General features: G+C 42.7%; 1 long non-coding RNA gene across 4 annotated transcripts; it reads right to left on the reverse strand.

Moving 5' to 3' along the window:
• On the reverse strand, positions 1 to 26,841 carry LOC102148315 (uncharacterized). Of its 4 annotated transcripts, XR_011438730.1 has the most exons (7): positions 26,744 to 26,841; positions 13,725 to 13,785; positions 12,901 to 13,126; positions 2,434 to 3,285; positions 2,170 to 2,315; positions 1,954 to 2,029; positions 1 to 490 (listed from the first exon to the last, which is right to left on the reverse strand). It is a non-coding gene; the product is annotated as an uncharacterized lncRNA (long non-coding RNA). The 4 variants fall into 4 exon arrangements; XR_011438729.1 differs by lacking the exon at positions 26,744 to 26,841 and having other exon boundaries at positions 13,725 to 13,855; XR_011438731.1 differs by lacking the exon at positions 1,954 to 2,029 and having other exon boundaries at positions 72 to 490.
• Positions 26,842 to 27,138: the final 297 nt, after the last annotated feature.

The raw sequence follows: 27,138 nt of genomic DNA on the forward strand, positions 1-27,138 counted from the left end.
TAGACTTCCAAGACTGCAAATTTTATTCTCCCTGGTTATTTTGTTCCTGAGAATTACCAGACTTTTCCACCTTTCTTCTTGTTGATTCCATTTCTTTTATTTTATCAAGCTCTGTAATTTTGCTGCCTTAGCTGGTGCTTTGTTTAGGATATTTTTTGGTTTTGAAAAAATGACAGAAAGTGAACTCCAAGAAGCTTGAGAGATAGAATTTGTGGACTCATGTAGCCCAATGAAGAGGGGCAGGAATAAGGTTGGCACCAGTGATGACTAGACCTGGCCTGGACACTCTCGCGACACTCCTCATGCCTCCTTCCTGCTTGCAGAGTGGCTTTATGCTCTTCAGGTGGTTCTCCTCTCAAGGCCGGAAGCGTGGACACCAGCAGCTCCAGGCTCACAGGTTCCCAGCTTTGCCATTGGACAGGGCAGGGCTTGCTTCTCAGTTCAAAAGCCCTTGGAAGCACCAGGTTGGGGTCTTGGGTGATTGGGTCATCTGTGAGAACAAGGGCAAATTAGAAAAGCCCTTACAGAACCTCATCGTTGGGGCACAGTCTTAAATAAAAGGATGACTGGCCCCAGAAAAAGAAGAGTTATTCGCAGACAAAGAATAAATGTTCACTAGGGACCAAGGTTAAATATCCTGGCTCTGACCATCCCTCATCTGTTCCTCCATAAGCCCCCTCTCCAAAGCTGGGACAAGGCTTCCAGTCCAGAAATCCTCCTACGTTGGGGTATTGTTGAGAGTTCTCTGGAGAAACAGAACCAATAAGGGATGTATATACAGAGAGATGTACTGCAAGGAACTGGCTCCCACAATCATGGAGGCTGAGAAGTCCCATGACGTCTGTAAGCTGGAGACCAGGGAGCTGGTGGAGGAGTCTCAGTCCAAGTCTGAAGGTCTGAGAAAGAGGAGAGCTGAGTCCAAGGGCAGGAGAAGGCTAATAACCAAGTCCAAGCAGAGACAGAGAGAAAGAATTCCTGCTTCCTTGACCTTTTGTTCTCTTCGGGCCCTCAGTGGATTAGATGATGCCCACCCACAGCGGGGAGGGCACCCTGCTATACCGAGTCCACTGATGCAGACGCTAATCTCTTCCAGAAATGCCCTCATAGACACACTCAGAAGCAATGTTTAGCTAAATAGCTGGGCACCCTGTGGTCTGGTCAGGTTGACGCATAAAATTAACCATCACACCTGGCAACTTGGTTATGGACAGTTTGACCCCAGCACAAAAAGCTTTTTGTAGGTAAAATGTGGTGGGAGCATGTATTGGAAACAATGGTGGTGGGAATAGAGAGGGGAGAAGAAGACTAGATGACATTATAGTTTTTACACTGAGAGAGGTGTTTAGTGCTAGAGCTGTGGTTTTCAAAGTTTCAAATGCAGCCGAACCCTCTTTATTTATCACAAAGGAAACAGCACTCAGAACCCCAATATGCAGAACAGAGAAGAGCAGAGCTGCTGTAGTTGAAGCTTTCCTTGTGCCACCCTCCACGGGAAACTTGGCTCCTCAGGACTCAATGAGAAGGTGACTGTAAAAGAAGAATATGTTGGAGCTGGCCCAGTGGCATAGTGGTTAAGTTTGTGCACTCTGCTTCGGCAGCCAAGGGTTTGCAAGTTTGGATCCCGGGTGCAGACCTAGCACTGCTCGTCAAGCCATGCTGTGGCGGCATTCCACATAGAAAGTAGAGGAAAATTGGCACAGATGTTAGCTCAGCAACAATCTTCCTCAAGCAGAAAGAGGAAGAGTGGCAACAGATGTTAGCTTAGGGCCAATCTTCCTCACCAAAAATTAAGAAGAAGAAGAGTGTGTTATAGTCTCTGTAACTTCCTTTGAAATGCCTCAGTGTTGACAATGTGACTTGTATGTGTGAGATCTAGATTTACTCTGCATCCAAGGGATGGTCACTTCCTGTAACTGGGAATGCATACCCCAGGGGTGGTTAGCTAATATTTACCACAAAAGCCATGCTCCAGAGGCAGGAACTCTGAGTTCTTCAGCTATGGTCACCTCCAGTAATCATCAGAGGCCTCCTAATGAGTATAATGAACGTTTAGAAATGCTTTTTTGTTGGTGACATGAGTAAAGGTCAAGAGGTGAGGATCAGATAAAATGTTATAGAGATGCTCCCTGCCTTGTAGGAACAGGATATAAGAATCCAGCCAGTGCTTACCTTTTACCTGGGCTCAATTTCTAAACAATCCTGGGTGACAGGATTCTTGTTTGCCTGACTCCAACCAGATGGTCAGCAGAATTTGGCCTTTAGAATATTATTCTTTGCTTCCTAGAAGTTTTCTGTGAAATGTTCTGTCGTAGCTCCTAAAAGGACACAGAACCGGATCTTCGCTGAGATTACAGAAGAGGTTTTGTGATGGTTTCCTCTGCCTGCTGGATGATACATGTTTGTTATACGAAGCAGGACTTACGTGACACTCACCCTTGCTGTAATCTAGTGGCAAGGTCATAAAGAAGAAGAACCAATAGCTTCCCCTATCTTAGGTTGGAGCCAACTTTTGTGAGATTGAGACTTGCGTTTTGAGGGCCTTCTTGGAGAAAAAATATTTAAAATTACAAATACAAAATTAGGTACAAAAGTGAATGTTTATACAGAGTGAAGAAAGAACATATAACATTTCAAATTTTAAAAAATTAATAAATGCCACAAAAATTCAGAAAATAATGCAATATTTTTGTTAGTTAGTGGCTGATATAACTCGATAAGATATATTCCTACATTCTTTGGCCTCTAACTCTTTGATGGTCTCTTCATGTGACAACTATTTTGTAACATTTTCTGTAGAGAGAATAAAATAATTCAGTTCTTCCTCTAACTTGGTTGATCAAAAAATTTTTGCGTTATTAATTTTTAAAATTCATAAAATATGCAACTTCAATGAACATGTTCCCTGTAGTTCTTCCACAGGACTTGTGCTCTATAAATAGAAGAATTTTGATCAATTTGATTTTGCATAATCTCTTTGAAAAAGAAGAAAATGCTTGGAGTGTTTGTAATTGTATATACTGCATACAGAGTATGTTCCTAACAGAATTTCTTTTTTCTAAGAATTGATGAGAACCAAATCCTCCAAGTATAATTTTATATGCATTGACTGGAAGAAGTTTCCACAGATTAGCTTCTGGCTTTGCACATAAAAACTTGTTTTTCTTCCCCTTTCTGTATCTAGTGCTGGGTGCCGTGGAACAGATTCACATCACAGTAGGCTCTCTGGTCCTGCATCTTCCCATCATGTCAATGGGGAAGTTTGCCCAGCGGGTGGTAGGAGTATTTCTGCACAGGACAAGAGAGGAACAAGTTAACTACACATGGAAATGTCTGCAGACCACACAAATACATCCCACCAAACCCAAACTAAATGTATTACCAACTCAACTCAAGTTCAACATAACTAGATCCCCAAAATGCTTATGGCTGCTCAACACCACTTGACAACAGGAGATTGGCTGAAAGGAATTCATAAAGGCAAGAGAGAGAGAGAGTACCTTAATTGATTGTAGTTCAAATATCTGTCCTTTGTGAAATTTATAAAAACTTCTACCATATAAACAGATTGCTAGGGACCTGCCTAGCATCAAATGAGAGCTCTCATATTTAATTTCATTTGTTTCATGGTACATTGCTTCTGCACCAAACTCTATTGAGAGTTACCAATATTTACCGAATTGGGAACAGCCAAACTGGCTTAGGTGGGTTTGCAACAAAGAGAATAAATGGAAGACAAGACTTTTTCCATTTATAAGCTCCTGCTGATTATCATCAGCAAAATAGTTGTATATAAAATAACTGCCAAAAAATTGTACAAAACTCCAAGGCCATAAGTGCTTGACAAGCAGTGTGTAGGTCCACACCTGGGATCTGAACTGGTGAACCCTGGGTTGCTGAAGCAGAATGTGTGAACTTAACTGCTGTGCCACTGGGCCAGCCCCAAATTAAATTTCAATATGACTGTTTATGGCCATAGTGGAGTAACAGGTACACAACTAGTTCTCCAAGTGTAAATTACTAGGAAACTACACAAAAAAATATATGAAATAGTTCTTTTCAGATATTCAACAACAGATATTTCAGGAGTGGGATTCCCAAGAGAAGAGAGTCAAATGAGATGAGCCCTACTATAGCCCTGGCCTTTCACTTCAATACATTTCCTGGACTGGTGTGCAGAAAGGGGGAATCCACACAGAGTATGACAATCTCACTGAGCTGAAGAGTCAGAGATTAAGGTTCAGGAAGGCTGAGGCAGCTGGAATCTGTGGGGCAGGGTACCAGAGTGGATGATCAACACAGAGAAAGAGCTCCAGAAATCTGCAGAGGACCCCCATAAATCTTTGGCTGAATAATAAGATGCACATGTTTGGGGTGAAAACTCCACAAACGCAGGCAAAAGATAACTATCAAGGAAAGATAAACTGTGAAGTGCTATAAGCTGAACGACTACCAGAGCTCACACAGGATTAGGAGATATTTCAGATCAGCCAGAATGGAAAGACCTTATTGAATATCTGGGGAGTTCAGGTGAAACTCCAGAAAGAGTGCACTTTACTAGTAGGGGTAAACTTGTTCTAGAGCAAAGGCTACTCCAGACCTGACCTAAAAAAGCCTCAAAGGGATCAAATTGATCTGAAGTTAAATCAACTTCTTATCAGAGCTAAACTCAATACTCTTTAAAGGAACACAAGAAAATGTAGCAATGTAACATTTGCAGTAACCAGCATCCAATCAAAATTACACGACATGCCAAAAACGAGAAAATGTAACCCACTATGAAGAGAAAAATCAGTCAATAGAATCAGATCTAGAAGTGACAAAGACAGAATTAGCTGACAAGGACTTTAAAACAACTATTATAAACTCATTCAAGGAATTAAGGGAAAACACGAACATAATGAAAAGGTAAATGGAAATTATAAAAAGAAACAAATAGACCTCCCAGAGCTAAAAACAAAACAAAACAAAAACTCAGTATCTGAAAGAAAAAACCCTCTAGGTAGGCTTAATAGCAAATTGTACATTATGGAAGAAAAGATGAATTAACTTGAAGGAAGTGAAATAGAAAATATTCAAATTAAAGCACTTGGGAGAAAAAGCTGAAAAAAAATAAGTGAACTGATCCTCAGTGACTTATGAGACAGAATGTCCAGAAGGAAAGGAGAGAAGGGGAGCGGCAATACAGAAAAAAATATTTTAAGAAAGAAAGGCTGTGATCTTCCAAATTCAGTAAAAAATATGAACTTACAGAGCCAAGTTCAATGAACCCTATGTAGAATAAATTTGATGAAACCACACAGAAAAGGGGAAAGGAAAATCAGTTTTCATATTATGCGTAAATATGTAAAGTGGTATACTATTTAAAGATAATCTATGATAAGTTAAAGGTACTTTCCGTAAACCCTAGAGCAAATTCTGAAAAAAGAGAAAAAGCTAGAGTCAGACCCTGTGGCCTAGCGGTTAAGTTCAGTGTGCTCCACTTTGGCAGCCCAGGTTCAGTTCCCAGGAGGGGACCTACACCGCTTGTCAGCGGCCATGTTGTGGTGGTGGCCTATATACAAAATAAAGGAAGACTGGCACAGCTGTTAGCTCAGGGAGAATCTTCCTTAGCAAAAAAAAAAAGCTACATCTAGTGAGACAATAGTGTAAGTAAAATGAAATACTAAAAAGTTTTCAATCCAAAAGAAGAGATAGAAAGAAAACAAATAATAGATGGGACAAATAAACAGTTAATTGACTTAACACAGTGATATCGACTATTCCATTAAATATGAATGGACTAAATTTGTCTATTAAAAGGCAGATACTGGTATACTGGGTAGAAATATAAGACCCAACTATACGCTTTCTAAAAGACTTGTCATTTTAATATAAAGTTACATATAGGTGTTAAAAAAAAGAAATTAAGTTGAGTAAATTTGAAGATCTAATTGGCTTTATTAAACAATTTATGAATTGGGCAGTATCTCATATGGTAAGCAGAGAGATACTCCTAGGGGATACACAACATGGAAGACTTTTATGGTAAGGAAGGAGGGGCAAGGAAGTCATCAGAAAAGGAAAAATGAAAGTTCATTGGAGGAAAGTAAGAGTTCAGGTGATGATGACTTCCTATTGGCTGAGCTGCCACGTTTCTATTGGCTGAGCTTGTTGTTGGGCAAGAAGGAAATCCTTTCTCCTGTTGGAGCAGTAAACTAGTGACACTCCCTGTATGGGTATACAAGGTACTGTCGCTTCCTGTTGGGGTCTGTAACTGATGCTGTAATAATCTGCTGCTGTAGTTGATGTCTTCCTGCTTGAAGTAATTGACTAAGAGTGGTAGGGCATGTGACCTCACTCTACAGACTTTCCAGAGTCTAATTTTAATTGAGTTTGCTTTATTAATTTTAACATAGATAAAAAGTTAAAAGATAGAAAAAGATATATCAGGCAAATAGTTGTTATAAGAAAGCTAAAGTGGCTACATCAGTATCAGAGTATCCTTCATGGTAAGAAATATTTCCAGAGATAAAGAGAAATGTTTCATCAAGATAAAAGGATCAATTCATCAAGAAGACATACAATATTCAATGTTTACACACCTAAAAACAAAGCTTATAAATACCTAAAGAAAAAACTGACAGAACTGAAAGGAGAAATAAACAAATACAAAGTATAGTTGGAGACTTCAGCAGTCCTCTCCCAGTAATTGATAGAACAAGGAGACAGAAAATCAGTAAGGATGGAGAGGATTTGAACAATACTATCAACTTATTGAATCAAATTGATATTTATAGAACACTCCACATAGCAACTGCAAAATACACATTCTTTTCAAGTACACATAGGATATTTATCTTAGAGGACACAGAAGAGCACAGACTGAGCCAAAAAACATGTTTCAATAAATGTAAAAGTGTTCGAATTATACAGAATATGTTCTCTGATCAGATAATATTGGAATTAATTTAGAAATCAGTAACAAGAAAAAATCTGTAAAATTAACAAATATTTAGAAATTAAACAACATCCTTCTAAATAACCTATAGATGAAATTAGAAAATATTTTTGGAAACTAGAAAACATGTTCAATGTTAATTATATTTAGATAGATAGCTAGAGAGATCTAGATATCAAAATATGTGAGATGCAGCTAAAGAAGTGCCTAGGGGGTCATTTATAGCTTTAATGCCTGTATTAGAAAAAGAAGAAAGGTTTAAAATCAATGATCTAAGCTTCTACCTTATGAAATTAGAATAAAGAGCAAATTAAATCTCAAGTAAATAGAAGAAAAGAAGTGATAAAGATAACAAAAAGCAGTGCAATACTGGGGCAGTCCCCATGGCTGAGTGGTTAAGTTTGCCCGCTCTGCTTTGGTGGCCCAGGGTTTCACCAGTTCAAATCCTGGGTGCAGACATGGTACCACTCGTCAAGCCATGCTGAGGCAGCATCCCACATGCCACAACTAGAAGGACCCACAACTAAAAATACACAACTATGTACCAGGGAGCTTTGAGAGAAAAAGGAAAAATAAAATCTTAAAAAAAAAAAGTCAATGCAATAGAAAACAGGCAAACAATAAAGAAAACTGAAAAATCCAAAAGTTCACCCTTTAAAAAAAATCAATGAAATAAACTTTTAGCAAGATCAATCAAGAAAAAAAGCAAAAACATAAAAACAAGTATCAGTAACGAAAGAGAGGACATCACTACACATCTTACAAACGTTAGAAACATAAGGGAATTGTGATGTTGTGATTTATAATAAGAAACATATTTGGTCTTCATCCCCATTCCTGGCACAGAGCTCCCAAAACCCTTAGAATTTTCTGCTATCAGAGCTACGAAGGTGTCTCTTGTTATGTAATGAGGTGACTTCTGGAAAGTCCCTAGGCGACCTAAGGATGGGGGCTGATTGCCAGGATAACTAATCATGTGATCAGAGGGTTGGAACTTTCAGTTCCACTACCCCATAGACTTCCAGGGAGGGGGAGGGGCTGGAGGTTGACTTAGTTGCCAGTGGCCAATGATTTAATCAATCATGCCTATGTAATGAAGCCTCTACGAAAACTCTAAAGGATGGGGTTTGGAGAGGTTCCTGGCTGGTGAACGTTTGGAGATTTGGGGAAAGTGGCACATTCAGAGAAGACGGAAACTCCATGCCCCTTCCCACATAACTTGCCCTACACAAGTCTTCCATTTGGCTGTTCCTGAGTTACATCCTTTTATAATAAACTGGTAATCTAGTAAGTAAAATGCTTCTCTCAGTTCTGTGAGCTGCTTTAGCATATTAATCAAACCCAAGGAGGTGGTCATTGGAACCTCTGATCTATAGCTGGTTGGTCAGAAGCACAGGTGACAACCTGAACTCGTGGTTGGCCTCTGAATTGGGGAGGGGAGGCAGTCTTGTAGGACTGAGTGCTTAACCTGTGGGATCTGATGCTATCTATCTCCAGGTAGATAGTGTCAGAATTGAGCTGAATTGTAGGACCCCCAGCTGACGTCAGAGAATTCTTTGGTGTGGGGAAAAAAACCCCACACTTTGGAATTGGTGAAAGAATCAGTAGGAATACTATGAACCACTTTATGACAAAAAATTTAATAACCTAGTCAAAATGGACAATTTCATCAAAAACACAAATAACCGAAAGTAACACAAGAAACAGGAAATCCGAATAGCCTTATGTGTATTAAAGAAATTGGATTCATAATTTCAAATATTCTGACAAAGTAAACTCCAGGCCTAGATGGGTTAAAAAATGAATTCTATCAAACATTAAAGGAGGAGATAATACCAATCTTAGACAAAATCTTTCAGAAAATAGAGGGGGCAGGAAACACTTCCCAACTCATTTTATTAGGTCACCATTACTCTGATATCAAAACCAAAAACATTAAAAGAAAACTGCAGACCAACATCCCTCATGAACACAGATTAAAAAATCCTTAAGAAAATATTAGCAAATAAATCCAGAAATATAGTTAAAATGATAATATATTATGACTGAATGTGTTAATTTAATATCTGAAAATCAATCAATATAATTCACCACATTAACAGAATAAGGAAGAAAAATCATATGATCATTAGAATCTATGTAGAAAAATCATGTGATAAAATTCAATGCCCAGTAGCAATTAAAAAAAAACCAGCTCAGCAAACTAGGAATAAAAGGAAACTATCTCAGCCTAGTAAAGGAATCTCTGAAAAACATGAGCAAACACTATAAGGTAATATTGAAAGACTCTGTACTCTTCTACTAATATTAAGATCAAAGAAAGACTATTTACTCTCACCTTCTCCTCAACATTGTGTTGGTGTCCCAGCCAGTGATATAAGACATGAAAAAATAAGCAGATAAAGCCTTATAGATTAGGAAAACAAAGTTAAACTTTGCTATTCCTTGTGTACCTAGAAAATACTAACATATCTACAAAAAAATCTACTACATTAATAAGTGAGTTTAGTAAGGTTGCAGAATACAAGATCAATATACAAAATAAATTGTATTTCTGTACACTAGCAGAAAAAAGTGGAAAGTAAAATATAAAATGCCATTTACAGTAGCATCAAAAATAGAAAATACTTAAAAATGAACTTAACCAAACATGTACAGAACCTATACACTCAAAACTATAAAAAAAAACTGTTGAAAGAAATTAAATGAGACCTAAAGAAATGGAGAGAGATACTATGTTTGTGAATTGGAACACTTTTGTTTTGTTTGTTATTTTTTTGCTTTTGTTTTTTTTTTTTTTTAGCAATTGTAGTGCTGAACTTAAAATTTATATGGAAATGCAAAGAACCTATGTTAGCCAAAACAATTTTGAGAAAGAAATTCACAATTGGAGGACTTAAGCTATCTGATTTCAGACTTACTTTAAAGCTACAGTAATCAAGATGTATTGTCTGTGGCTGCTTTCTCACTATGGCAGCCACAGAGTTGCGTAGTTGCGACAGGGACCATATGGCCCACGAAGCCTAAAATATTTACTTTCTGGCCTTTACAGAAAGAGTTTTCCCACCCCTGGGATAGATGATGCTTGTATATAAGACGCACTCCCATGTACAATTCCTGGCCCACTAGGCATTATTCCACCATTTTCTCTGCTACTTATTATAGCATATCAGAATGCAGGTGAGTGAATATAATTTTAGAAGTAATATTTAATCCCCTTCTAATTTATTTTAAAATATAAACTGTTCATAAATTATGGCAGCTTATAATTAATAATACATTGTTGGCAATATCCCTTACAACAGCTCACAAAGCTATGGTTGAAAACTGCTCCTACTAGGATGAAAATAATTACACATTAAATTTGCATAGTATATAAATGTGTAAATGAGCATAATGTCTTACTAGACCCATTTTATAAATGAGGAAACTGACTGTCAAATGCACCTATGAGAGCTTGCTGTAGGTGATGAGGGCGTGGATAGGAACAGCAGACCAATGGGACAGTGGGATGAAGAGGTACAAATTGGTGATTGGTGATGGATTGGATGTAGGTTATGAAGACAAGAGTGTATTGAAAAAATAATTCTGAGGGTTATGGTGAGTCTGGGTTTTTAGATATAGTTGCTTTTGACCTGATGGGAAAATTGTGAAGAAATATTTATTTAGGCATCGAGAGCAGAAAGTCCATGAGCTCAATTTGCAACTGCTTAAAGCAATGTGTTTCAAATTAATGAGCTTGCTTGGTCATCATGTTAGAACACAGATTGATTCAGTAGTTTGAGGACAAGTCCCAAGTTTCTGCATTTCCAATAAGTTCCTAGGTGATTCTGATATGGTGACTCAGGGACTACACTTGGAGTAGCTAATGGAAATTCAAGATTTCTTCTGGAAGATAAGGGGAGGGTCCTGACAGGGCAGTGCTTTATATGCATTTGGAAGGAAGGAGTCTATTGGTCTCTAGAGGCAAGATAGAAAAGGGCCTGCAATCTCGAGGGCATCCTCAATGCAGAGAAGAGGAAGATCCAGGGCAATCAAAGAGAAAGAGTAAGAGCTGTCAGAAAAAAAAGGAGAACCAGGAGAATTTAGTGTCATATGGAATCGTATGGAATACTGTGTTTCAAGGAGGAGGCCGGTAGAATTCCAACATATAACTCATTCTTCCTACCATCTTCCCTGGCTCCTTTCACGACTTTATTTGTTCTATTTTTTCCAACCCTCGCTTGGCTGTACTAAATGGTTATTGGATTGTCTGTCCACCCCTTTTGCTAGGAAGGACTCTTCATATCAATATGGCAACCATAAAAGCTGCCACGTTTTCGTATGAACCTGTGCCCCTTCCATCACTTGGTCCAGGCATGGGCACCTGATCACAACTGGACCAATCACAGTTCTTCCCTGGGATTATTCAAAATAGGACTTGATAGTTGCAAAAATTGTTAGGCACAAAACAGTCTCTATAGTGGTGAAAGGTGTTAGTTACAAAATCTGCTGGTTGTTGCCTGCCGTGTTAGAAAACAGCACAGAGAAAAATTAAAGACAAATTAAGATAAAAAAAATTAAAGGTGATGGAAGAGAGCCCAGGCAGGGTTCCAGTCCGTTCCAGCTGTTCCCAATCCCAGCTACAGCCCTTCCTTTCCCATGATTTTGTTATTCAATGCTCCCTTCTGTGACCCAGAAAATTCCTCTATTGCCTAATCGAGTTGAGTCACTTGCAGCAGAATCCTGACTAATACCCAGCAAAGCTTTTCCCAGACATTTTCTCTTATACATCATTCTCCTTGGGCCTCTGCACCCTGTTGACTGCAGCCTTCCCTAGGTACTTGCACAGGATGACGCCAGGCCAGAACCAGCTGCTGGGCAAGGACCATAAACCCCAGCATTGGTCTTGGTGGATGTTAATGTGTCACTGAACACCAGTGTACCAAATCCATGTGTTCATGGCAACAGCCAAAAAAAGCCCACAGAAGTCTACTCTTCAGTACACAGGGGCCTCTACTGGCAGATTTTTAAGACCCTGGGGGCAGAGCTTAATGTGCATAACTATTTGCAATGCACAATTTCCTTTTTACTCATTTAGACTAAATTAAATTCATTTTGGAATTCTTAAAGTTATTGCTTGTTGAGTTCTCCCCGCTAACTTCCCGTTCGAAACACATTTTCCCCAAACTGAAAGCCACTCCCATCTCTGGCTCCCTGGATGCTTCAGATCCCTGGAGAGGCCCTATTCCTCCACAGTTCGCTGGGATTAGCACAATAAGTTAACTCCTTCACTGCTGGGAAATCCAAAAAACAAAAAATAAAACCTGCTGTTTTGCAAAAAAGCAAATATTGCTAGAACTTCCCACTCCCCCCCCCCCCACCAACACACACACACGCACACCCCCCCCCCAGCCCCAGGCCTGGCTGAGAGCAAGAGGCCCCCTCCCACCAGCCCTTCACAGACAGAAATGCTGGCATCCGTAAGCTGTCACTCTGAGGAGGACAGCAGCTGTGTTATTCTATGATTTATGGAGCAGATTTGCATTTCCTTGCCTTTGAAGCTTGCCTATAATCTGCCACATAAATATTTGAGAGACAGGATGGTGGAAACAGACCTAAGCAGCTTAATCGAACGCTTGGCAGGTAGGGGACTTGGGCTGGTGTTCATTTCAAACAGCCCCATTGCCCCGGGGCCTCTCGGTGTGGGTGTACAAAATTGAAATTCAGTGTTTAAACCCAACGCTACAGTCGAAATCCCACTTGAAGGAAAAGCCTGAAGAATGCCCATCGGAAGACAGGTTTCGTTTCATGTCTGGGCTCCTGGGCCAAAAGCCCCCTTGTGCCTCCTCAACTCTGCTCCGGGATGTGGGGAGCAGGAGTAGAAGGGTCTCGGCCACTCCAGCACCCCACCCGTGCCGATGGGGTGACCTGAGCTCCGCCCTGCTCCATGGCAGCGCGAAGCCCATGGAGGGGCGCCTCACCCAGGAACAGGAACGCTCGTCTCCCGGAGACTAATCAGAGTTCTGGTTGTCCCAGGGAAGGAGAAGGCCCTGATGGGGAAGCAGGGCAGCCTCAGATTTTCCGTGCATCCACCCCCGCGCTGCATTTCCCGAAATGTGGTGCAGAGCATACTCTCTGGAGTTGTCAAAGGTTCCTGTTAGGTGACCATAATCACAATGCTCTTTATCCTGTTATTAGCTCCAAGTCCTGCAGTAAAAACAACAATCAAAGTCTGTTTAACCTCGTTATTTGAGCAAAAGCCATGCACTTTCATTTTCACAGTAGTCATATTAATGTACTATAGAAGAAGTAGAAAATGGGAAATTATGCCCTAATCTGATCGAATAACTATGTGTTGATTCCCCTATGTGCTAGAAGAGGGAGTGCCAAAGCTGGTCTTTATCCTCAGCACAAACCAGGAGTGCCATTCATGGCTTAGGCCCCTTATGTTGTACAAGGCTGGGGTTCGGGCAACACTGAAGGACAGAGTGCTCCAATCTAAAAGGACCTCTTAGAAAACTCTGAAGGGGAGAGAGCAGAAGATCCAGTGAACAGAGACCCAGAGTGAAAGCCAGGAGTTATGGTTAGCCCCGCCCTGCCAGGAGTTCTGTGGTCCATGTCTTGAGTCCAAACATTTCGACTCCCTGGATCTCTGTTTTCTCATCTGCAAAATGAGGCAGTTGGTCTTAATGACCTCCACAGCCCCTTCCGTGCTAATATGCTGCAGCAGGCTGGGGCTGGGGCTGGAGCCAAGATTTAGACATGGCTGGATGGTACAGTGACATCTTTTCCCACTCCTTCTCACCTGGTTTCTGGAGCTCCAGAGAAAGTGTCCCACGGTGTCCACAGCTGAGGCTGCCTGCAGACTTGGGACAGGAGAGGAGGGAGGTGGGGAGATTAGTGACGAAAGCCAAATGTGGAGCTCCTAGGATACGGTCCAACGTCAGGAGCAAGGAGCCTGGCAGACTCAGCAGCACAGTTCCGAGTCAGGAGGAAGCAGAGGTTGCGGGTCTAGTGCGGTGGTCTCTACTACACCCAGCCACCCTGGAGGCGAGCAGACAGCTGGGGTGTCTCACCCGCCTCCCAGCCCCCAGATGCCAAGCGACCCTGTTCTAGGGCCCTGTAATTGTTACACTGGGGGCAGGGAGCCATTCTCCTTCTGCTCCCAAGCAGACCACCAAGAGTCAAATGTCCAGGAAGGCCAAACAATTTGCAGACGGGGGTGAGACGTCCTCAGGGACTTTGGGAGAAGTTGTGAGTATAAAAGACACTGAGCAGGTTGGTGTCCTGGGGCGGTGAGCAGGGACTGGGTACGCATGTTAATTTGGCCTCCTTTGGACACTCCATGAGCCTATATTAGTTTCACAAAAGCTTCAAAGGAGAACAAGACTTAAAACGGATCTGGTGACCACATTCTGGGGAGTGGCTGCCTGGGAGAGAGAGGAAAAGGGACTAGTCTCCTGAGGAGGGCCAGTGAGCATGCCTGCTGCTGACAGAGCTGACAGAGGAGGAAGGAGGCAGACCTCCGTGCTCTCTGGCTGGCACTCTGGGCCTCACCGGCTTAAACTTGGCAGGAGCAGGTAAAAATCCTGGGAGAGGTTTCCACCGTAGGCAGCAGGAGCAAAGAAGGGGAACGAGCAGTCGCTGAAGTGGAATGAGATTTGGGGACCAATCCATCAGTCAATCCTTATGCCCACCCAGAAAGTGGGCTCCAGAAAGGTGGGAGGGATTATTACACCTACAGCACAGAATGCTGGTGGCTGCCTCCTCAGTCGTCAGCAGAGCTGTCACACACAGCAATGGCATGGCCCTGCCTCTACATCAAGTAGGAGCGGCGGGGGGCCATAATGGGGGGCTATGAGGTGTGTAAGACCGTGGGGGACACGTAAAGACAAACACAAGAAATAGGCCCATGGTTACCTTGAGCCTGTCTCTTTAGACCTCCAGGTAGATGGGGCCGAGGAAATCTCTGTTCGACAAATTAGGTAGTGCCCAAGAAGACTTTGACCCCATTTGTGGGTTCTTCACCAAAACCATGATGGCCTTTCCTCTCTCCACAGGGCTGAACCCACAGCCCAGCCCATTGTCCTGTGGCCTCTGCAGCTGTGCCTCTGACCTGGGTGGGGCTGCATGTCTGGGCAGGAGAGGCTCCAGAAAGCTAGAGCTGTTGCCAGTGATCTGTCTCCAGCCTGAGGCAGGAGCCAGGCTCAATGCCAGAGCAACTTCTGATCAGTCATTAGGCATAGACTTTGCCCCAGCCACACAGTCACCTCATTCCTGCCTCAGGGCCTTTGCACTTGCAGTTCCCCTACCTGGAATATTCTTCCTCCTGATCTTCGCCTGACTTGCTGCTTCCCTCTCCATCAAATGTCACCTTCTCAGACAGCCCTTCCCTGACCACCCCGGCGAGGGTAGCCCCTGTTTACTCTCTGCTATAGTGTCCTGTTTATTTCATTTTTGACACTTACAACAGTCCATAATTTTCTTGTTTATCTGTTTATGTGTACAGAGGGCACTGGAGTGTTAGTTCCCATAAGGGAGGGGTCTTTGGTTTCTTGTTCACCACTGTCCTGAGCTTCCAGCACCACGTTTGGTGCATGGTGGGTACTTAGTAAATATCTGTTAAAGGAGCCGATAATGAATGAATGCCTTGCAGCAAGGGCTGTGGTTTCTTATCCAAGATAACCTTACCCCTGTGCTTCCCCCTTCCTAACAGAACCCCAGATTTTGTTTAGCAGCCTGTCCTACTCATGACCATGTGTTTCACTGAGCCATTTGTGGCATTCCCTTTCCCTTTGCTAATATCTGGTTTCAGAAAGGACATGTGACATAATTCTGGCCAGAGCCATGAGCAGAAGTCTACTGGGTCCAGGTAGAGGGTTCTAAAAGAGGTTTTTCCCTTCATAAAAAGAGAAGCAGACACTGCCATTTGATCTGGATAGATGCTTAGCACAGCTGAAGAACCCAGGTCCTCTATGACACTACTGAAGAACAGTACATCTTGTTATGGGCCATAATATATTTTCTCATTAGTAAGCCATTGTGAGTTGCATCTTTTGACACTTTCTTCCAAAGACATTTGAACCATAGAGACTACAGCGTATGCTGTCCCTTAGTCCTAGTGGCTGCCACTGGCCTATAGACTGGAGTCTTGGCTTTTCTCCCCTAGATATAATGTCAAATAAACATGAATTAATGAACTAGTTTCTTCCTTACTTCATCCAGACATTGAAAACCTCTGTGTACCAGGCACTGTGCTAGAAAGAGAGATTGACAAGGCATAGTCCCTGCCTCGAACCAGCCCAGATCCCATGGGAGGAAGACTCGTAAAGAGAGACTGACAGTCTAAAATGCACCTGCCACGACAGAGGGGCACAAGGTGCCACGGGGGAGCTGAGAGCAGGGGTGGGGTGGGTAAGGTGACTGAACAGTTTTCACAGAAGAGGTCGTATCTGAGCTATGTTGAACAAAGAGCAGGAGTTGCTCAGATGGACGAGCTGGCCAAGAATCTTTCAGGCAGAGGGAACAACAATATCCTATGTTCCAGAGAAGTTAAAGAGTAAGCAGGACCACTTTTTAAACATCTACAATGAGCTGAGCACTGTGCTAAGTGATTTAACATGCATTGTCCCCCTCTAATCCTTAGGACACACATGCAAGGTAAATACTGTTATCCCATTTCATAATATGGAAACTGAGGCTCCAAATAGTTGTGACTTGTCCCAGGTCATATAGCCAGAAAGTGGCAGAGCCAGGCTTTGAACTCGGACTGTCTGACTCCAGAGCCCATATTCTTTCTGCCACCCCAGCACTCCTCTTACAGAAGTGGACCCTGTTTGGAAAGCACACACCTATAGACCAACCCAGTGACCTACCTGTGAAAGAGAACACAGCACTGAGAGCAAGAGAGAGAAGTGAGTGAGCCGACAGCTGGGAGAAGGTGTATTCTGGGTGGCATAGTGTTGAGGTGGGTGGTTGATGGAGACAGTGGGCAGAAAAGAGAGAATGTAGGTGACCTGAAAATACCAATCTCTCTTAGGCTGTGTTTATTTTAAGTTGAATGACTATACTCAGGGTTGCCATCTTCTAACCATTTCCTTTCAAATCACTCTTACAGCTAAATATCATCCTAAAAATTTACCAGCCCACAAATTTTTGTTAACCAGCTTGCTACAAATATTATACAGATGGCAAAATAAATAAAACCCATTGGTAGTTATGACTAGCCTCCTTGAAATGGTAACTGGCCTTGGGCTCCCAGGGACTCGGCTTCGAGAAGACCGGCTTAAATGATGAACAGGAAGATGAAACAAACATTGCATCTCTGGGCACCATGTGGCACTGCAAGTTGGCACCCAGATCCTGCAGACACCTTGGTCTGCAAGCTTTCTTCTTCATGAAACAAGGGGTATGGCAGACACCCATCATCATAATAAAATAACAGCACCAGCTAATTTCCTGAGGCTTCAGTCTCAGCAGGGAAGGATATAATATTGCAAGCCAGCAGAAGCCAACCAAGTAGTGATACAGTAGTTCTGTTTTACATTACATTAAATGTTACTATTTCTGAAGGGAATATCTGTGGAGCACTGGTGTAACCCATAGCAACCGGCTAATAAATTGTAACTTACACTGCCTCAGCTTATTGTGGGGGTGGAGAACAGGAGGAAAAAAAGACCAAAAAAAAAAAGGCAAATGCTGGCAAAAATGCCACATTTTCCGCCTTCTCACCACCTCCCCTACACATATGCGTGCACACACATACACACACATACCACCCCCACAAATACAGGCTGTATCAGCATTCCCTAGCAAAATTACTTAAAGTGAAGCGGGACGATTAGCAGCCAAGGGTTTAGAATTTTTTACTTTCCTGTTTGTATATACGATGCCTCTTTTAAAGCTCGGAAGGTGTACTTTAAATATTTCTGACTGAGCCCTGCCCTCTGCAAGGATGACCCTCTGCATCATTTCGCAGTCTCTACTGAGGGTGACAGTGCTCAGCATCAATGGAATGGCATGTGGAAGTGAGTTGCATAGCTCACCTTTTTTTCCTTCTGTCTGTGAATAGCTCATGCCTAATTGCCCCTGTACTTCAAATTCACAGCAGGCTGGTGAGCCTTGGTCTTTGCTGTGCTGGGCTTACTCTTTGGCCTCAAGTCCCGCAGATTCCTCCCATCCATTAACTCCTGTTCCCTGAGCCATTCAGTCTTTTACACACTCAGTCAGTCTCTCCGAAGCTGCGACACTGGATCTTTATTTACAGGGAATTATTCGTGGGACGTTTTGTAGCCCTCAGACAGTGTGTTCATCTGTGTGGGCTGATTAACCCTGGACACCCCCTCCCTCTCCATGTGGACAGTGCTGAACTTCATGAAATTGCTCCCTATTCTGAAATGCCCATCACTCAGCTGCCTGGGAGAAGTGACCAATGCACCTACCACCTGAATAAATGTCACTTATCATCTTCCTTTGCTCCAGCCGTCTCTGCTGTGTGTATGGAGGAAGGGAGCCAGGGAGTGCACCAAGGCTCAGACTGGAGGGGCTCTCCTTGTCTCTTCCCAAAGGAGACGAGCATAGGGCACAGAGACGAGCTGGGACTTGGAATCAGCACTCAGGATCAAGAACCATCTCAGGCACTTACTAGCTGAGCATCACTGGGCAAAATCATTTTGCTTCTGGAGACTTATCTCCTCATCTGCAAGTAAGGACACTGCAAGTATCAGGATGCGTTTGGCTGCAGTAACGGAAATCCTAACTCACAACGCTTAAAAAGGAGGGAATCTATTTTCTCACATGGCACCTCGTAGGACAGGCTGGAGCCTCCACTTCCACTGCCCTGTGATTCCTGGGTGGATTCCTTTCATCCCCAGGGTTTCCACACCAGAGCCCGTCTCTACTGCAGTGTTGGGCTGTATCACAGTCTGTGTTTGTCTCCTCACTGAGATCTGATCCTCTTACTCATCTCTGAGAGCCCCCTGCCTCTAGCTCAGTGCCTAGCATGTGGTCAGGAGGAATGGATGGGTGAACAAATGAGCAAATGATTCTAAGTGAATGATTCCTTATAGAAGGAAAAGGAAATTTGGGGAAAATAAAAAGCTGTAATAAGTGTGAAAATGCTCTGTAAACTGTGAGATGCTATAAAAACATTAGGAAATGTTATGATTATTAATGATGACAATCATGAAGCTTCCTGTAATAGGAGCAGCCTCTTGGATGCCCATGTGAGCTCTAAGCACACCATGCTGGCAGCGGGGTTTTGATGAGACAATGGAAGAAAGATGGTTTTTCCTGGAAAAGTAGATGGCTTTTGCCTCCTAAAAAAAAAAAGACTTTAACATCCACAGTGTAATTATGAATTGCAAGGGTCAAAAGCTGTCTTTCCAGTGGAGAGATCTGATGGACTTTCCCTTAGCCAAATAGTTAAACTTGGCATCACAGACAATGAGGGGAAGTGACCTTATGGCTTCCTGATACGTGCACTGAGAGGACACAGTATCACCTGTGCAGTGTTCTTGCCTCGAACACTCAGCCTGGGTATAAACATGAGGAAACAACCAGCAAAACCTAGACCATGGGACATTCAACAGGACAACTGGCTGACCTCTTTAATAATGTCAGTCATTAATAAGACAAAGAAGTCAAAAGGCAGGGGCCTCTTCCAGATTGATGGAGACTCAGAAGGTGTAACAACCAAATCACAACAAGTGAACTTGATTAGATCCTGGATTATAAAAATGCTATAAAATACATCTTTTTTGGATAGTTGGACTACATATTGGATAATACTATGGAATTAGTGTTAAATTTCTTCAGTGTGATAATGATATTTTAGGAGAGTGTCTCTATTCTTAGAAGTTACATAGTGAAGTATGATATCTGTAACTTACTTTGAAATGGTTTAGCAAATATATATATACACACACACACACACATAAGTACACAAACACAAATACACACACTACTCAGATACAGAGAGAAAAAGCAAATGTGGCTAAATGCTAACTACTGAATTTAGGGGCGGAGTCTCTAAGTATTCATTGCATTATTCTTTCAAGTTCTCTGTAACTTTGAACTTTTTCACCATAAAATACTGAGGGGAAAGACAGCAGAGAGTGTGAAAATCATATTTACTCATTTAGACACTATTCCAGTTAGATATTTACACTCTGCCCACTTTGATTCTCTCAATTTTTATTGTTATGCATTTGTCTTTGGACTTCTTTTACCTAGGTTAAATTAGAAAAATCAGGGGAACACATCAAAGTACACATATTTGTAAGGATGCAGCATTCTTTCAAGATCATTAACTAGGCTCTTGTTATGTATTTCTATTGTGCCTCTTTCCTTTCTCTCTCTCTCTCTCTCTCTCCTGCCTTCCCACCAGTGATATCAAGGACCCCATGCATTTAAATGACCTTGGCCCCTGCCCTCCAGCCCTGCATATCCTAGATAAGATTTCCTTTGGTCAGAAGCAAGGGAGAAAACACCAGTCACAGCCCCCAAGGCCCACCTACCATAAACGCATACCTGAGATGGAGGAAAAAAGGACAGGGGGACTAAAATTATCTTTAGTTGATCGAATCCACCAGAGAATGGTATTTGGGACAGGGTCTTGGTGGAGGAGGGGCTCTGAATTGTGAAAGCATTGGTCTGGCCCTGGCAGCTAGATGCAGATCAGGCCAAGCCCAGGATGCTAGACCATCTGGAGGAGTTTCTAGAAAGGGCAGGTCCCTGCTGCTTCTTGTCCCGGAAGCCAGAAGAGACCAGCCTGTCCTACTGGTCATTGGCAAGTGGCCCTTTGCCCTCTGGAGTGTCCAGTCCTGGCTGTGCTCATTCACAGATCTGTGGTAATTGTCCATCTTGGAATTCCTGTGAATTCATTGCTCAGCTTTCCTCTAGTACACTCCTTGCTCCTCAGACAGGAAGAACCAGTGTGGGGATGATGATGACACAGAAGCCCTCTGGGACTCCACCTCACTAGATGCTGCCCACATTTTAGGGCAGCCAGGCCTGACTTATTCATTAGGGCTACTGGGCAGAGCACTTAGACCCACAATACTTTTAAGGGCCCACAAAAATGTTTTAATTTCTTTTAACATCAGAAGGAAAAAAAAACTTTTAGGGTCAAAGATTATATTCTTCTTTATAACAACACAGTCATAAAATGTAATTTGTAGCATTTTTTTATAGAGGAAGCCTGGCCACCCTTCTCCACTAAAGGAAAATATGCCTGGGTCCTGGGAGGTCACAATGCAGCCTTGGGGTCTGGCTGGCTCTACCCCCTGACCCTTCCCCAAACTGGGGCGCCCAGAAAGACAAAGCCCCAGATGCCTCAGGACCTCTGTCCATGTTCCTTTTCTCATGCACCTTCCCCAACTTCTCTCCCCACTGCAGCTCTATGGCTCACGTTTTCATGAATCTGCAGCAAAATAAGACAAATAAGCACAATATGATGAGTTCTTCACAGAGCTAAATTTATATCAATTAAAGGATCGTTCTTTTTTCTGATATTTTGTACTTACTTTTTATTTTTGGTGCTAAAATGTCCTTTTGTCTACAAAATCATGGCAATGACAGATGATGTTTTGAATGACCATTATTGCATAAAATGTAAAAGTTGGTAACCCTCTGTTGGTCCTGCCCCTCCCCTAAATTTGTGACCCTTGTACTGGTCTGTGACATCCATCCCACAGTCCAACAAGCACGGGCTTAGATCACTTGAGTTTACTTTCAAGACTTACTCTCCTGGCTCATCCTCCAGGAAGCCCTCTCTGACCCCGGCCTCTAGGCCCCTCTGGAGTCCCTGCACTACTTCAACCATAGTGCTCACTTCCTCTGGTCCTGTTAGTGTTTTCTTGTCTATCTCCCCTACCAGCCATCTCCTGGAAGGCAGGACTGCACCTTAGTTCTTTATGTCTCCTCCACCTGGCACAGTGCCTGGCACACAGTAACTGCTCAATCAATCTTTGTTGAATGAATGAAGAAATAGACTAATTCCCAGAAAAATTAAGTTAATGGATAGAATTTCTCCAGCTTTTAGTTTTTTTCTCCCTACATTTTTATTAAATCTTTGGCACCTGTTACTGCTTGTCCACTGGCCAGTGCTAGCAGATGACAGAAAGAATTAGCAAGTAGCAAATGAATATTAATGGACCCAGACCGAGCCGCCGGGCCTTAGTTTGACAGCTTGTTTTTCCTATGGACAGGTGTTTGGGCTTATGGTTGTGGTTTTATATTGTGTGTTAGTGTCTGTAAATTTAATTAAATTTAACATTTCTAAGCCACTTAAGCATCCAGTAGCTAAATGTGTAATTTTGTGCTCAATCATAGGCTGTATTTTGGACTTAAAGATATTAATATTTCATGGTGCTCTGCAAAGGGTACCATGACCGATAGGAGCTCACTGTATGAAAATATTAGAGACTAGAGGATAGGAACCACTGTCCTGGTGCAAATTTGGACTCTCAGGGCAGATTTTAAATGGAATGGGAGCTCTCTTTGGTTACAAGAAGCCAAAAAGAATGGTACAGGGATACAAGAAGGATTGGAGAGGTTTGTGTGAGGCCAAGGCAATGACCTGTTCCTGTTCCTCCCTCCCATTACAGAGTCTAAGAAGGTAATTCTCTCTCGTTTGTTCTTCCTGAGGCTTTAGGTATATCTACCTTAATGTCTGTGTATATAGAGGGTGTGGCAAATGACTGAAACAATTAGTTATTATTGGATAATAAAGAAATGCCTTTGGTTCCTCTGCTAAAGATGAATCTTCCCATGCTTAGCTCTGATGGTATTACTTACCTATGGAGAGAATCTCCAGGGGCTGCCATTCCAAACCTAAGCAAAGCCTAATTTCTTGGCCTTGTATCTAAGGGCTCTCAACTCCTGATCCAATGTAACTTTCCAATATTATGTACACTACTCCTTTACGCACACATGGATAAGCCAGCTCAACTGACCTCACTGTGTGGCTTTCCAGAGCAGTCCACGTTGTGGCCTCTACCTTTGCTACTACAGCTCCCTATTTTCTGGACGTGAGCAGTCCTTCACCCCATCTCTATCTCCAAAAATCCTGCCTACTTTTCAAGACCCAGCTCACATTCTATTTCCTTAGTGGAGACTACCCCAACTTCCCCAAATGGATCTTATCATGTCTTCCTTGACCTCCTATATCTCTTTCAAGGCACCTAACATATTCTGCTTTCTAGAATAATAATCCCTGTGTTTTATTATCCTCAGTCCACAATACAGACACACACAAATTTCTTATAAGATATTCACAGTGAGGGAGTTTTCTTCATCTGTGTCTAATACCATGCCTGGCACGTTGTTCTCATTTTATCTGCATTGCACTGAATCGAATTTGCATCCTCAATAAGGCCAGGCTGAGTTCTGCATCTATTTTGCTGACATTCTGAGTATCAGACTTCTCCCAGTTGCAAATCACAGATGAACCAACACAAAAGGGCGTAGTAGATAAGGAAAACATATAACAATTTCTCAATGACTGAGACGTCTGGAAGCAGAGAAGCTCCAGAGTTGAATTTAGGAGTTCAGTGACGTCATTGAATACCTGCCTTTTTCAGCGTGTAGGCTACCCTTAGACCTGGTCACCATTCGGCTGCTGTAAATCCCCATTCTACACACCGATACATACTGGGGAGCAAAGAAAAGAAATCATTCCTTCCACGATTGTCTTTTTATCATAAGGGAAAATCTCCTCTAAGAGACTTCCAGCAGATCTCCTCTCACATAGTATTGATCAGAATTGCAACACCCATCCATATCTAAAACAATTGCTGGCAAAGGGAACAGAATTACCTTGATTGGCTGAGACTAATCAAGATTCACAGCCTTGGTCAGAGAAAAGACTCAGACTCCCCTAAGCACATGGCCACCACATATCTGAACAAAACTAGGTTCTGTGTTGAGGAGGAAGTAAGAAATGGCTTTGTCTAAGCACAACAGTGCCAGCCAAAGTCAGTCTATCTGATTGGCTATTTAAAGGTGGGCCCACCAGAACAGAAGTCCTGAGCTCTTAGATAGTAATGGTTAGGATGGGAGACCTCACCTCCTACAGGGAGATATAACAATGGCTACCATTCATTTCTAGAAAAGAATTTCATACCCCGTTTCTCTTCAGCCTTCCCACACCCCCTCCCTTATCCTCAAACTCAGCCAATGACCTTGCTGAGAAAACACAAGCAAAGAAATTCCACATTCTTCTCCCTACATCAATGCCCACATATTCTGCCTTTCCTCCCACATTATGTATGATCCAACCTTGCTCCCAGCTAAGGCCAATGCCTCTGCTTGTACCCTGGGTCCCATTCTCACTCATCTGCTCATGGACATCATCTAGCAAATCTCCTTGCTGTCTCCTGCATCACTTGGTTTCCGTCTCTCTACCAGATCATTCCCACCCATAAACAACATGCTCTCAACTTTAAACACCCTCTCTTGACCACACATCCTTCTACCGCTATGGATCCATTTCTCTATTTTCCTTTATGTCAGAATTCCTTGTATGGGGCATCAGAATTGGCGACCCTAAAATGTGTCTCTTTGCCTTGATTTTGTTTTTGGGGGAGATTAGCCCTGAGCTAACATCTGAGGCCAATCCCCCTCTCTTTGCTGAGGAAGGCTGGCCCTGAGCTAACATCCGTGCCCATCTTCCTCTACTTTATATGTGGGACGCCTAACACAGCATGGCGTGCCAAGCAGTGCCATGTCCACATCCAGGATCTGAACCGGCGAACCCTCAGCCCCTGAAGCGGAATGTGTGAACTTAACTGCCGTGCCACTGGGCCGGCCTGCCTTGATTATTTTTAAGAACAAAAGACTGAAAGAAATTTTGACCTTCCCCCTATCTACCTGAAAGAATTTAAGATAAAAGTCCTGTCCCCAGGACAGGCCATCACCATAGATAACTCTGGGTATCAGTAGACTGTTCCGGTCCTTGCTAAGCTCATTCTTATCAAAGTTCTGTCTACCCAGATATTTGCTTTTCCATCTCTGTGTGAACTGCCTTCTTCCCCTTTGAAGCCCCAAACCACTACCCCCAACATCCTCCTTTGTTTTTAGCTGAAGATGGTATTTAAGGTGATGGCTTTGGCTTTGGCCATTCTGGTGAGTTACTCAGCTTTCCTGGGTTTCTCCCATGTATGTATGTTATTAAACTTTGTTTGATTTTCTCCTGTTATTCTGTTTCATGTCAATTTAATTCTTAGACAAGCCAGAAGGACCTAAAGGGTAGAGGCATTGCCTTCCTCCCCTACACTTGAAAAGGTTATCCATTGCCATGGCTTCAATTCTTCTCCTTTCAGTCTCTCTTTAACTCCTTCTAAGCAGCTTCTATAGTTATAGCTCTGCTGAAACTGTTCCTTTCAAGGTAACCAAAGATGTTCACTGTCTAAATCCAGTAATCAATTCTTAGTCTTCATCTTATTGGATCAGTTAGCAGTATTTGACATAATTGATCCCTGCTTTTCCCAGAAACACACTCTGTTCCTTGGTTCCCAGGACACCACACATGCCTGGTTTTTCTCCTCTTGTGCCACCTGGTCCTTCTCAGTCACATTTGTAATTCTTCTTCCATTCTAAATATTATAGTGTCCCAGGGCTCGGTCCTTGGACTTCTCTTCTCTACCTGTACTCACTTCCTTGGTGCTTTTATCAGTCTCATGGCTTTAACTATCATCTATATGTCAACAACTCCCAAGATGTGTTTTCAGCCTGTACATCTCCACTGGATTCTAGACTCAGACATCTAACTGCTTACTTGCCATGCTAATTTGAATGTCCATAAGGCATCTCAAATCTCACAAGATTCTACAAGTTATTTATTGCTCCTTAACAAACTCTAAAGCTTAGTGGCAATATGGGCTGGGCTCAGATGGATCATTCTCCTGCTTGTCTCACCTGGGATCACTCACGTGACTGAAATCCTCTGGAGGCTTTACTGGGACTAGATGATTTAAGATGCCCCTACTTACACATCTGGCCATTGGCTAGAGCTATTGACCAGGACACTTTGGTTGTCCTCCATATGACTTTCCAGCAGGACAGCCTGGGTGAGGCAGCATTCTAAGAGGGCAGACCTCAGTGTACAAGCCCCAGTGAATGTGACTCACTGGGGGCTATTAACTAATAGTATCTCACAATGTCCAAAGCGAAACTCATAGCATCTGCTACCCTCCACCCCAATTTGCTCCATCTTCTGTCCTTCCCCTTTCAGTAAATGGCCATTCCATCTTTTCCTTTGCTCAGGCCAAAAATCTCAGAGACATTCTAGAACTCTCCTGTTTTCATACTCCTCATCAAATCCATCATCACATTCTGTCAGGTCTTCCTTAGAAAGCATATCCTGAATAAAGAAGATGTGGTATATATATAATGGAATACTATTCAGCCATAAAAAAGACAAAATTGTCCCATTTGCAACAACATGGATAGACCTTGAGGGTATTATGTTAAAAGAAATAACCCAGACAGAGAAAGACAAATATCATATGATTTCACTCATATGTAGAAGATAAGCTGCCACATGGGCGAAGAGAAAAGATTAGTGGTTACCACAGGGAAGGAGGGTGGGGTGTGGTGAAAGGCATGTATGTATGGTGACGGATAAAAACTAGACTATTGGTGGTGAGCACAATGCAGTCTATACAGAAACTGATATTTAATAATGTGCACCTGAAATTACACAATGTTATAAACCATTATGACCTCAATAAAATAATTTTTTCAAAAAAGGGCATATCCTGAATCCAACTACTTCTCGTCACTTTTTTTTCTATACCTGGTGAAGCCCCCACCGTCTCTCACCTGGATTGTTACGCTGGCCTTTAACTGGTTTCCTACTGCCTCTCCTGACGTCCACAGCCTACTCTCAACACAGCAGCCGGAGCAATTGAGTTAAAACATTAATCAGATTGTATCACTCCTCTCTTTAAAACTCGCCAGAGTGTTGGCAATGGCCAACAAGTTCCTACGTGATTGCACTCCCTGCTACCACCCTCCCTCCCACACACGGATACCATCACCTCTCTGACCTCCTTTCCAACTATCCCTCTCCCTCACTCAGCTCAGCCACCAGCCTCCTAGATGTTTCTCAGTCCTCCCTGGGGCACTGGCTCCTGGCTCAGGGCCTTTGCACTTGCAGTTCCCTCGCCAAGAAGGTTCTTCCCTCAAACATCTGCGTGCTGGGCTCCTTCACCTCC

Source organism: Equus caballus, chromosome 5 (genome assembly GCF_041296265.1).
Source record: "Equus caballus isolate H_3958 breed thoroughbred chromosome 5, TB-T2T, whole genome shotgun sequence".
Taxonomy (NCBI): Eukaryota; Metazoa; Chordata; class Mammalia; order Perissodactyla; family Equidae; genus Equus; species Equus caballus.